Genomic DNA, 13,128 nt, shown 5'->3' with positions numbered 1-13,128 from the left:
ATCTGAGTCTAATTCTCCCCACCTCCCACCTTTTGCACTTTACTTCCCCCACCTTTGAAAGAAAACCAGTTTCCCTATCACTTCAATGGACAATTCCCTTCCTATTCTTTTGGTAGCAAGGACGGATTGTGCCCCCATTGGTTAGAGTGTGGTGCTGATAACGACGAGGTTGCAGTTTGATCCCTGTATGGGGCAGATGCATATCCCTGCATTGCCGGGGGCTAGACTAGATGATCCTCAGGGTCCCTTCCAACTCTATACTTCTATGATTCTATTTGTAAAGAATTGTCTCTTTACAATGCTAAATTGGTTTCTATGCAAGCATACATAGGGTGGTAGCCAAGATCCACTAAAATCAATAGGCTTAACCACACTGAAGTCAATGGGTCTACTCAGAGTGTAGCTAATCCTGGCAGACTATGCGAAGAAGTGTCTTAGAAAAGCGGAATTGGTCATAATATCATCAGAGGTGCTTCAGGTTTGTAGTATCTACTTTTATTTTATAACATGATGCTGTGGTTCACCCTGATCTTTGACAGTTCAGCGTGTTTTGTTTTGTGGAATTCAGCCCTCTTGTTGAATTTATACTGTTATATTCCTTTTAGAATATATATATATATATATATATATATATATATATATATATATGCGCAGGTTTTGGTGTCTTCGGGTGTCTTCCCGTGTAATAGTTGGGGTGTCTAGGCGACGTTTCGACGAGGTCTCACTCGTCATCTTCAGGCTGGTGCTTTCGGCTTCTTGTTACTGGAACAGAGCAGGATCTCAGTGTTTGAGTTCCTATAAATACTGTTGAGGGGGTGTGGTGTATAGCCTCCAACGTTCTGGGCAGAGAGGAAGTTCCCAGGTTAGTGTGCCTTTTCTTCTTTTGTTCATTAATTACTTGAGGGATATCTTGAGTGATTTCTTGAGTGATATTCTGAGTACCACTTAGGAGGGTCATTAGGTGTGGATTAGTTGCTAAAGCTTTCGTGTCTTGACCTCTTGAGCTTGTGAAGAGTTTTTCTGAGAAGATGGCTGTACTGCACTTAGTTGTGCTCTGGCTTGGCTTCGTGTATAGGGGCGAGCTGTGGTTTTGTGCCCTGTGCCAGCCAGATCTGTGTAGGGATTGCATATATATTTGCTTTCGTAGATTTTCACGGGTACAGGAATGCAGGTTTTGGTGTCTTCGGGTGTCTTCCCGTGTAAGAGTTGGGGTGTCTAGGCGACGTTTCGACGAGGTCTCACTCGTCATCTTCAGGCTGGTGCTTTCGGCTTCTTGTTACTGGAACAGAGCAGGATCTCAGTGTTTGAGTTCCTCAAACAAGATATCCCTCAAGTAATTAATGAACAAAAGAAGAAAAGGCACACTAACCTGGGAACTTCCTCTCTGCCCATAACGTTTGAGGCTATACACCACACCCCCTCAACAGTATTTATAGGAACTCAAACACTGAGATCCTGCTCTGTTCTAGTAACAAGAAGCCGAAAGCACCAGCCTGAAGATGACGAGTGAGACCTCGTCGAAACGTCGCCTAGACACCCCAACTCTTACACGGGAAGACACCCGAAGACACCAAAACCTGCATATATATATATATATATATATACTTGTTTTATAACACTAATGATTTGATCTGTGTCATATTCAACTAAGTTTTACACAGAGTAGACCCACTTAAATTAATGACTGTGTTATGGCCATAAATTCCAGTAGGTCTACTTAAACTTATTTGAATACCACCCTCTTTTTTAAATTGTATTTTGCATTGTTGCAACGTGTTCTGGAACATTATGGTGAAGTGCAAGCAATAAATCTTTTAAATAAATAAGCAAGGACACACTTAAAATTATGAATTGAATACATGCTCAGCCTGACAATTTTACTTTCAAGAGCAGAGCACACACAAACACACTCCTGGTTTTCTCTCAGGCTTTCTCCATTTCAGGAACCTAGTTGTTGATCAACTGGGAGTAAGAAGCCCTACAAATCACCCAGAGTCCTAGCAGATGTGTCCTCTATCCACCCCTACACAAAGGGATATTTTTAATTTTGCATAATTGCATACAGTGACCCCAGCTCAGTGATAGAGCACATGCTTTGGATGCACAAGGTATTAGGTTCAACCACTTACATCTCTAGTTAAAGGAAGCAAATGGGAAATACCTGTTGCCTATCTCCAGAGGCTTGCAGGTAGCACAGGTGTGGGGAACCTTTGGTCCTCTAGATGTTGCTGAACTACAATTCCCATCAACACTGGCCACTGTCCATGTGTGCTGGGGATGGTGGGAGTTGTGGCTCAGAAGAGACAAAGGTCCCCCATACCCGAGTAGACAATACTGTACTCAACTAAATAAACAAGTAATCTAATCTGGTAAAGGGACGCGGGTGGCGCTGTGGGTTAAACCACTGCCGATCAGAAGGTCAGCAGTTCGAATCCCCGCAATGGGGTGAGCTCCCGTTGCTCAGTCCCTGTTCCTGCCAACCTAGCAGTTCAAAAGCAAGTCAAAGTGCAAGTAGATAAATAGGTACCACTCTGGCGGGAAGGTAACCGGCGTTTCTGTGTGCTGCTCTGGTTCACCAGACGCAGCTTAGTCATGCTGGCCACATGACCCGGAAGCTGTACACCGGCTCCCTCGGCCAATAAAGCGAGATGAGCGCCGCAACCCCAGAGTCGACCACGACTGGACCTAATGGTCAGGGATCCCTTTATCCTTTACCTTTAATCTGGTAAAAGGATGTTTCCCATGTTATGACAGTTACATAATTGAAATACACTTCTGACAAATATTGTATTTTTCAAAAAAATTATCAAATAATTTCTTCATATTTTCATGGTGTCACTCAACTTCTTTTAGAAAGTCAAACTGAGAAAACCATAAGCTTGTGCTATTTTATGCATCTGAATATCAGACTACTATTTTATAATATTTGAATAATTAAAGTATGCATCAGTAAACAACTAAAGGATGAAATCCTAAAGTGTCTAGGGAGTAAATTCCGCCAAACTTTGAGCAACTTACTTCTGAGTAAACATGGACAGACTTATACCGCAAAGGTCTGAACTTCAAGTAATTCATAAATGAAGGCAGATGTGCTCTGCTACATGGATTAGGGACACAACAAAGTGGTTTTAAAGAGCTATTCATATAGCTTCAGACTCTTTCATTAACATGCAGGGGATTTAATCAGATAATTCCCAATAACCTTTCAATGAGATTTTGTAGTCCTTTTCTTGCAGTCCCTCCCCCCTTCACATATCACAGAACACAGAAGCAAATTAGGTTACATGCCCTTAAATTATAAAACTCTTTCTCTATTTTCAGCCTCCCTGTATTATCTTTCCCAGTTATTAATCAAATGAATGTCCTCTTTAAAAACTTTCAATTTAGTACAGCATACCCAGTGAAGAATCTTAATCAAATTTAAGTGAAAGGGCTGTAAAAGTGGGCTTAAAGGGGAAAATAGTGAGCACACACTCAACACACACCCCAGTTTCTCATCTGGCCTTCCCATCATCACTTGAAGAATTGTTTTCTAGTTACATCATCAGGAAATAAAACACAGAACAAAAAGAAGAAGAACGCTTGGTGTTCATACTTCTCTCAAAGGATTCCAGCTAAGCTTCTCCCCCCCACACACTTTTTTTTAAGAGAAGGAGCAGGAGGGAGAAACCTACGATCCAATTCCCCCGAACAGTTGTGTTGTGGAAAACCAAGATGAAAAGATTAAAATGCAACAACCAGTTTATTACTCTGTCATCAGCAGAGAGAAGGAACTGCTCTGAACTTCTCTCTCCCGAACATTCATTTTGGCCACAAACTGATTAGACAAACGAAATGTTTCACACAGTCCAAAGTGTTAGCTGGAGCCAGAACACATTAATAAGCTTTGAGCTCTGGCTATCATTGAAATACACTACAGACACAACGAGTCTGCACAACACAGAGTTCCTTATATGGTATTGCCATGACGTAATGCTCCATAGGCTTGGGGCATGCAGAGAGTCTCTCTCTCATTGTTTGGTGTAACTGCTGGAATGCTCACATCCCTGATGCCTAAGAGAATCAAAATCCCAGCACCACGGAGCAATAGCTAACACAGGGACTCTGCAGTTCATTCACTGAAGGTAAGAGGGAAGTTGTGGGATGAAGTTTCTTTTAGCAACCAATAGACATTTTGCTTCAAAGTTAACTTGGTTCACTTTAAGAAATCCACAGCGTGCATGATTTAATTTGCATAACAGAGGTTTTTGAAGCATCAGCTACAGCAAACAACTACTAAACTGTTTTTTAATGCTCTCCCTTTTAGCATAGGAGGCTATTTCCAAACCAAAAGATGAGGCTTTAATACTGAGAAAGGGGGAACCTATGAATTACACTCCAATTCCAAGTGTGTGCTGGACAGAGTCATAACTATATTTAAAATTGTGGGAAAGGACCCAGCAACGTTGTAATGTTCTGGATAAAAAGTTTTAGCAATTATTTTTATACATTCAAGTGACACACTAACAGGCATGTGGAAACATGTATATAAAAGAGTTTATTGTACTTTTGAACAATTTTAGAAGATGTACTCAAGGAGATACTGCCTTAGATTTTTTTTTAATGCAACTATTAATGCAAATGCTTCAGTTATATTCAGGAGTTGCTTTTTGTTTGTTTGACTGCATATGTTCAGTTTAAAGAGGAAAGGCAGACTAGTTACCTTTAAGATCCTTTTCATACCTTTGTTTAAAGAAATAGTGCTGCTTAAGAAACGGAAGCTTTTCTTCCCTGAAAAGCACATTTCTGCAAGGTGCTAATTGGTCCAGGTTACCAAGCATTAAGGTCACTCAACATTTCTCAGTACAGGGCTGAACCCTAACAGAGTGATCTGTACCATGTCACCATTTTTCATATCAGCAATATTTATTCATGGCAAGATTAAACAGTGTAGTCAACTGAATTTAACATGTGAATGCAAATGTGTTTTTTTAGGGGGGGGAGTTTGAAGGTACACATAAACTTGCACTATTCTGTAATGTGTATTCTGTATTCACCAGCTATATCTTTAAAAATTGTATGTTGATTTGCGGAAATTAGAACTTCCTGTGTATTAATTTAAGGCTACTAAAACAATGCCTCTGAAGGACAATTGGAACCATGCAATATTAACTTTTTTTTAAAGTACTAAATATTATGGAAAGAAACAGCTAGCTTAGCAGTATTTGTTTTTGTTTTTTAAGAGGTGCTTGCAATGTATATAGCATGTGCACATCACCACACGTATAACTTACCTGATGCTTGAGAACTTTGGGTTTTGTTTTAAATACTGTACCAACGTAGAAGCAGTAAGCACAATGTGGGGGAAAGCATCTGATTCATAGAAACTTTCCCAAATGGCTAACATTCTAAAATCTGCCAAGGTGAACCTTTCACTCACTACTAACTCACCTACATCTGGCAATTTAGCAATGTTTTTAAGGCTTTTAGAACAAAGCTGCTCAATTAAGGAAGAGAAAATCCTAGTTCTCTTGGTACTTTCAGACCGGCTCAACAGCAGCTTGCTGAATTGATTTACAAAGCGAAAGACATCAACTCAAACAAACTTGGTTGTTTTTTTTTAAGGGAGCAACTTATATCTAGGAGAGGCTTCTTTCTACTTTTTAGTTGCACCTGCAGAACAACCCCAAGTGTTATAGTTCCCCAAGTCTTATATGGTTAACTGTTGCTTTATCAAATGCATCTGCCATTTCACTACTTAGTAAACAGAAACATTTCACTTCATTGAGAAGGGCATACCTTGAGCCAAAGGGTGCCAAAAAGTACATTACAAGGCACCACAAGATAAAGTTCAAAAGCTAAATCAGTTATCTGAAAATGAACAAGTAACATAAAAGTTTATTTGGTAGTGCTTTTAAGCAGCAATGCAAAGGCTCTCCCAATCAGCTTTTGAAACCACCAGAGGAGGGAAATCATTAATTACTATTTAACATTCATCTTAAAAACACCGACAGAAGAACAAACTGCATCTAAGCTGATGAACTAACTAATCAAAAGCATTTACACTTCTTGTATAATTATATGGATTAAAACTTTATTCAAACATAAATATGGCTCTCATTCACCTGACAGCATAAAAGTTAGTTTTTAAGAATTTCACCCACACTTCTAATTTCAAAACCACTCATCAATATTGCATTATTTTCACCCCCGTTTTTGTTTTTACATGATCCTTGGTAATCAAACTGTGTAAAGACATACTAAAGAAACCGGCAAAAACTAAAGCCTGATTGATTCCTGTGGGGAATTTAAGCACATGCTGAACTTCTTTGCAGATAAGACCTTAAACCTTTAACTTTGGTTTATCATGCCCATTCCACCATGTGTGTGAAAACCCAATTACATTTCTAATTGTAAGAAATGCATTGTATCTATTAGGGACATTCTAATATGTCTTACTGGCCATCTGAATTTGCTTTGCAAATGCCAGTGGATTACTGATGATTGATGGGAGTCATGTTTATAGATTCAACAGTATGTTTATGGAACAAAGGGAAACTCTGAGGGCCTTGAATAGTAATGGTGTTGATTTAGTGACATCACTGTGGACAATGTAACTTGTGGCCCATTACAACACTCCCCGTTCTAATACGGTGGTACCTCTGGTTACAAACTTAATTCGTTCCGGATGTCCATTCTTAACGTGAAACTGTTCTTAAGCTGAGGTACTACTTTAGCTAATGGGGCCTCCTGCTGCCACCGCGCCACCAGTGCACGATTTCTGTTCTCATCCTGAGGTAAAGTTCTTAACCACTTCTGGGTTAGTGGAGTCTGTAACCCGAAGTGTTTGTAACTCGAGCTACCACTGTATACTGTTCCAAATACCCTAAATTCCATATAGACTTATTAACAGCACTATAACATTAACTGGTTTCATCCTCAAAAGATATTTTTCTCAGAACATGCAATTTTCAAAATTAGTTAATATTAAACAATTAAAGTGTTCTGTGGTGACTGAACAGCCTCTTATGCAGATGCAATTTTATTAAAGTTGCTACTTGATCAATTGCAGCCATTCTAAGGTGTTTTGCAAGAATCAACATAAAGTATGCCTTCATGTATTTATTTATTTTTCTTAACAGCCAGTTCTTCACAAGCAGCTATCAGTTTAATGGAATCAGCTGGAATTCTAGTTTTTTAAATGTTAGAGGTTGACATCCTTCAAAAATTAACTGGAATGGCAATTATTTAGCTCCTTTGACTGTTAGAACCTTGAATGGAATGGAAGAGCTTGTACACATAACTTTTCCTTCTGGAAAAAGGTCAAAGGAGGTCACAGCTGATTTTTTTGGAATATCAGAATAATAAAGAATAAGTTAAAAGAAAAGCCTTCCAAGTTGAGAAGGTAGCATAAAACCACATGGCTACCCCAAAACGCCACACCACCTTCCTCTGTGCCCTTTTAAAGCAATAAGGGAGAATGTGCCCTCACCCTATCTTTCATGTGTCTGTGCCCATCTCTGCTACCCTGATGCAGGACAGCTAGTGTCTGCAGCAAGGAGCATGCTGTACCCATGAAGGCTCCTCACGTGATTTAGAAACCAGAAGGATCAGGGTTTGTAATTATGCCGGGAGGCTACATTAGAGAAGCCTTCCTGCTGCAGACATTCAGACCTCCAACTCCTAGAGGATGACAGGACTGGTGATGGAGGGGGCAGAGCCAACATGCTTGTTTCCTCCTTCTCCCTCGCATCAATTGTGTGGAGTAATTGACCAGCCACATAGTACCACAGATCACTAAACATCCACTGTCCTGCTCCATCCACAAACCATTCAGCTGAAAGGAGCAGAGGGGGCGGGAAACAGGTTAATGTAACAATAATATTGTGGGTGTAAACAAGTTTATTTATATTCTCACATCAGCTCTTAAAATTTCAGGCTTTAATCCTTCTCTAAAAGAGAGCAATCTATCCTAAGCGGTACTGATAAGAAAAAATATATAGAAAAAGGTATATAGTGTATTTACAACACCTCATTTAGCAAACCACATCCATTAATAATGTCAACTGTCACAAAGGAGCTGCCTTACAATGAAAATGGTAAAGATTATGTACTGTTTGGGGTGTTTTTTTTCAAGTGTCTTTTTATCATCTGCTTCCCTTGATGCAGATTGTTCACTCAAAATCCAAAGAAAATGCTATTTACACTTTCTAAGGTTGTCTTTTGTATCCTATGCCATAACTAGGGAACTGCTGTAGTCCTCCTTGACAAAATGTCATTTAAAATCTGTTTCGGGACCAATTAATGTTTTTTTGTACACCTATATTCCTTATGGTAATATTGAACAGAATGAAGTCATCAAAATTAGGTTCTTCTTTCCTCAGCAGGATTAAAGGCTTAGTTGAATGACTAATGTAGTACTGACTTCATAAGGGTAATGGCTAGAATGCACAATCATTGCTAACAGAGGCTCCACAGAACCTCATGCGGTAAAACTATTTTGCATTCTTTCATACAACTTTCTACATGCATTTCTCAGACTGCGACCTGAATAACCATTTTAAAAGGTACTAGAAAAAGCCCTGCTCTTGCGAGAAGCAAAGGATGCTTCATACCAGATGAAAGGGAGATAGCATGGCCGCCACATGTCCCATCACAAATACTATGACATTTGAAGGGGAGTCAAGCATTTGCTTGTGGCATGTTTGCCACTTGTGAGTACAGCGGTACCTCGGGTTACATACGCTTCAGGTTACAGACTCCGCTAACCCAGAAATAGTACCTCGGGTTAAGAACTTTGCTTCAGGATGAGAACAGAAATCGTGCTCCGGCAGTGCGGCAGCAGCAGGAGGCCCCATTAGCTAAAGTGGTGCTTCAGGTTAAGAACAGTTTCAGGTTAAGAACGGATATCCGGAACGAATTAAGTATTTAACCTGAGGTACCACTGTACTCAGAATCCCATTCCACACTGGTAGCATTTGAATCCAGGAACACTGTAGCTCAAATGAATTATATGTAAGCTTGACCCACAAGATCTCAACCACACAGCAGTGGCAAACCACTTGATTTAAAACCTAACCTAAGCATTTCTTTACACTGCAGTCATGGGAGAACCCATCACCCAATGTTAAATAAAAACACCAAACTCATCCCATCTTTGTATCCTGTCCTCTTCACCATTCTTCACATCTCCAAATCAATATTTCTTAGCACAGCACAAGTTCAACCATGTGTCAGTTAAAGCATCCCCCTTCCACTCCCATTCCTCAACAGTACTGCTCAGCAATACAAGAGACAACTCCACACTCCCAATTGCATCCAGCCAACAATGAGCTTCTCCTTGTTAAGGAAAAGCAAGGTTTATAACTACTAGAGACTGAAATGTTTCTAAAGTGCTCCAGTCAAACCTAGAAAACTAAGACACCACAAGCACACATACAAACAGCGCCTAAGAAATTACAATTACTGATTAATAAGCAGCTATTTAAGTAGCAAAACCAAATAAATTAATTGCAATGCTATCATTCCTGACCTCTTCCAGATGTTGAAATATTCTTGCTAGTTATCTAGCTCCAAATATTTTAATTATGCAAGGGAACTGCAACTCTTTCAAATATAAGATTAACCTTGGCCATCTTTTTTCACTGTGATTCCCATGGGTTGTATATGTAGTACTGCATGTTATACTTCAGGCTTACCTAAGAAGATTTTTGAGATTTGTATCAAACTGTCTACGTATTTAGTGCTACAAGCTTTCTTTCGGTAGGGATTCTGATTGTAAGACTGTCTCGGGTTTTCACATTCAAATTTAAGCTGCATAACTAACTTGTGAGAGGTGTTACAACTCCTGAAGGGAGCTGGGTTCTTGTTAGCATTTCACACAATATTATCAGCATACATCCAGAATCCTTTGCAGCCTGCAGCCTTCTGGGACCTAATGAAATGTCTAGCTTTCACACAGCAGATGCCAAGAATCTGATACAGAAGTACCAACAGTCCATTTCTAGGAATAACCTATCACATTAACACTACCAAGCTTTATTGCACTCAGCAGGGCATGGCGGAGAGATAGACTGTACTCCTTCACAGTCAACAGCAGACAGCATTTCCTCTTCTCACACTGATTTAGCGCATGAACACCTGAAATTAAGTCTGCTGGCAGATGTGCAAGCTGAGGTGCAGAGAAAGTACATGCATCTTCCCACAGAAGAAAACACTTGGGCTCAGATCTATGTGTTCTAAATAAGCATGCAACTTGCTTGTGCTTCTTCTTTGGGCTCATCTTTAAAAATATGCTACATGTAATATATATAAAAAATTACTGCACCTTTTTAATGCCCTCCCCATCACACCCTTCACATGTCACCAGCATTCTTCCATACTTTTGTCAGAACTTTGGCTCCCCCTTGATGCAGGTTATGTTTTACAGATAAGCCCTCTTTCCGCTTGTTTAGAATGGTTGATCCCACTCTAGGGATTATTTACTGAAGCTGCTATGTCAGACCATTCTATTGCCATAATTTAGCCAAGCACTGGAATGCTGCTGCTTTCCTTCAGCTTCCTACCAGCCGACAGGAAATTTAGGCACAAATGTGGACCAATCACAATCCAGCTCCCAGGGGGAGGGAAAATTCAGCTGAATGTTAATGTAATAAATAATATGGATCTGGTGCAATAGGAAACGAGAGGAGTAGAAAGAAGCAAAGAAAATTAAGCATGGGCAGTGTGCGAATAAGGGAAGTTATAATATAGGAAAGGAAGCAGGGAGCGAGAAAGACATGTTCATGGTTGACGACAGAAAATAAGAGGGGGAATAGCTAAACATGGCATTTCAGAAGGAAAGGCATCATGAGATAGGGCAGAATGGCTGAAGGAGGGAGGAAAGAGGAAGTAGTATTAGTAGAAAAAATCACAGAGTTGGAATCATAGAGTTGGAAGAAAGCCATGAGTGTCCTCTAGCCCAGTGTTCCCCAACCTTGGGCCTCCAGCTGTTTTTGGACTACAACTCCCATCATCCCTCGCTAGCCCAATCCTTTGCATTGCAGGAATCTTTTTGCCCAACGTGGGGCTCAAACCCATGACCCTGAGATTAAGAGTCTCATGCTCTACCAACAGAGCTATAAGGTGGTGGAGGAGCTCCTACTCTCCCAGTGCCAACTCAGTGTCTAGACCTGCATCACATGCCCTTTAGGCTGAGAGCCAAGGTGGTCATACTTGACTTAACTTTTGCATTCAGTCTATAGGGGAAAAAATAGTCTCAGAGTACGCCCAGTTCCTGGAAATGTTCTGGGAAAATGACATTTATGACCAGTCAACAATAAGTTGTTAGTGGCAAAGAGCCATTTCCAAATGCATCCAAAATATTAGCTAATTTAAGAAAGATAAAGTATCAGAATGGTTGCATAATTTTTCTTGAGTTTCCTTAAGATATCAGCACAAACCAGCAAATTACAGTAATACTTGAAGGAAAGAATGCTGTAATGCACAGAGGAACAGATACTCTTCTCAAAACAATTCTTTGGAACAGCCATAAACTGAGTCATGGTCCAAAGCACACTTCCTGAGAAGCAATGCTCCCTGAAACCAGTGAAGCTCACTTCCAGGTCATGCAAGTGCACTTAGGATCAGGATGCCAGTGCCCATTCCAAAGAACAGGAAACTTGCTAAATCAAGGAACTCAATAGTCATATGTCACACAACTTTTGGATAAGACGTGACTCCAGAGATTTGCAAGTGAAACCAGATGAGATTAATTAAATACACAAACATGCAAATTTGGAGACAAAGGTAAACATTAACAAAACATTGGTTTTGCCTAACCCCTCCATTTATGTGGCTTGCAACCATACTTAATGCACCCTATAGCCAGAATCCTAGAAACGCTGCTATTACTAGTAACTGCCTTCATGTTTTACAACCAAAATTCAATTGCCTTAAGATTTTGAGCCAAAAGCAAACTAATTGCGCTCTCAATATACTTTAGAAATGCAAAAAGCTGCTGTGCCACTGCCACTGGAAGACAGCATGCTTTTTGTGATAAGATATACCAGTACTTCTTACTTAACTGTTACCTTATACCTTACAGAGCATGAGCTTGAATTTTCCCTCAGATATAAACTCATGAGAGGACCTTGGGCAATCCACTATCTCTTAAAGCTTCCCCCATCTGTGAAATGGGGGAATTAAAAAATGGCTCATGTGAGACGGCTGTTGTTTTCCGAACACTTAGGGCAAATGGCATATGAATAGCAAGTATCTTTAGATTCTACACTATGCTAACATCATGGCTGCTAGCAAGGAAGTAGTGAGCTTCCCACTGTCCCAATGTGCTTTAGCAAAAACCAGCTTATGGTGTCTGGAGCAAGACAGTACTTTCTCGTCTTGTGGGAAGACGATATCTTCTCTCCTCTAGCACTTGGGATCCTAGCACTGAAATCCATGTTTTTTTAACCTCTATTATTTTTGAGGCACCATAACTAGCCAACATGAGCTTGGGGTTACCTTAGGGCCCCAAAGAGCCCACAACATTCCTGAGAGCAGCTCTGTTTTCTCCACTCCTTGTTGCTGTTCTTCTGGGGGAGACATAATTCAGTGGTACAGCATCTGCCTTGTATGCAGAAACTCCCAGGTTCAATCCCCGATGTCTCCAGGTTGGGTTGGGAATGCCTCCTGTCTGAAACCCTGGAGAGCCACTGGTAGTCACGTGCAGGCAAGACTCAGCTAGGTCTCACTCAGAATAAGGCAGCTATTCTTACTGCCAAAACTACAACTTTTGTTTCTGGCAGGAACTCAGCATTGGGGGTGAGCAGGCTTTTGTTCTTCACTAAGAGACCCAGGGGCTTTGGGCACCTAAGACCAGCCCACCAAACTACATAAAAATAAAGAAATGTTTGGTACTTTGGGTCAAGAACAAACATGGGGGGGGGACCCAATACAGTCATTCCATTCATTATATGATTACATTAAAAAGCTAAACTGGCAAGTTTAATCTAGGAACAAGAGAGGAAAGCAAATTCAGAAGATAAATTAAAATTCAGGGAGTTCTTTCCTCATAGCCCTGTGCTCTGACCACCATCCCACATCTCTAGTGTCTAATCTTTCCATTTCCTCCTGTTAGCCTTGCATCTGCACAACAGTAATTTCCTGGCT

General features: G+C 40.4%; 2 protein-coding genes across 3 annotated transcripts in view; one reads left to right on the top strand and one right to left on the bottom strand.

The window, feature by feature from the left end:
* The window catches only part of CMSS1 (cms1 ribosomal small subunit homolog), a 184,089-nt gene that overhangs the window by 144,739 nt on the left and 26,222 nt on the right, over positions 1–13,128 (bottom strand). The window lies entirely within an intron of this gene.
* FILIP1L (filamin A interacting protein 1 like) overlaps positions 1–13,128 on the top strand; it is a 67,467-nt gene that overhangs the window by 32,231 nt on the left and 22,108 nt on the right. Inside the window, exon 1 of one of the 2 annotated variants that reach the window (XM_081198923.1) lies at positions 3,976–4,124. The exons of the other annotated variant lie outside the window; for it this stretch is intronic. The gene's annotated coding sequence lies outside the window, so the exon portion shown is untranslated. Of the gene's footprint in view, positions 1–3,975; positions 4,125–13,128 lie in introns of those variants that run through there. 2 annotated transcript variants of the gene reach the window in all.

This window comes from Podarcis bocagei (assembly GCF_964188305.1).
Source record: "Podarcis bocagei genome assembly, chromosome: 6".
NCBI lineage: Eukaryota > Metazoa > Chordata > Lepidosauria > Squamata > Lacertidae > Podarcis > Podarcis bocagei.
The sequence above is the reverse complement of the archived record's forward strand: the minus strand, read 5'-3'. Positions and strand labels throughout refer to the sequence as shown.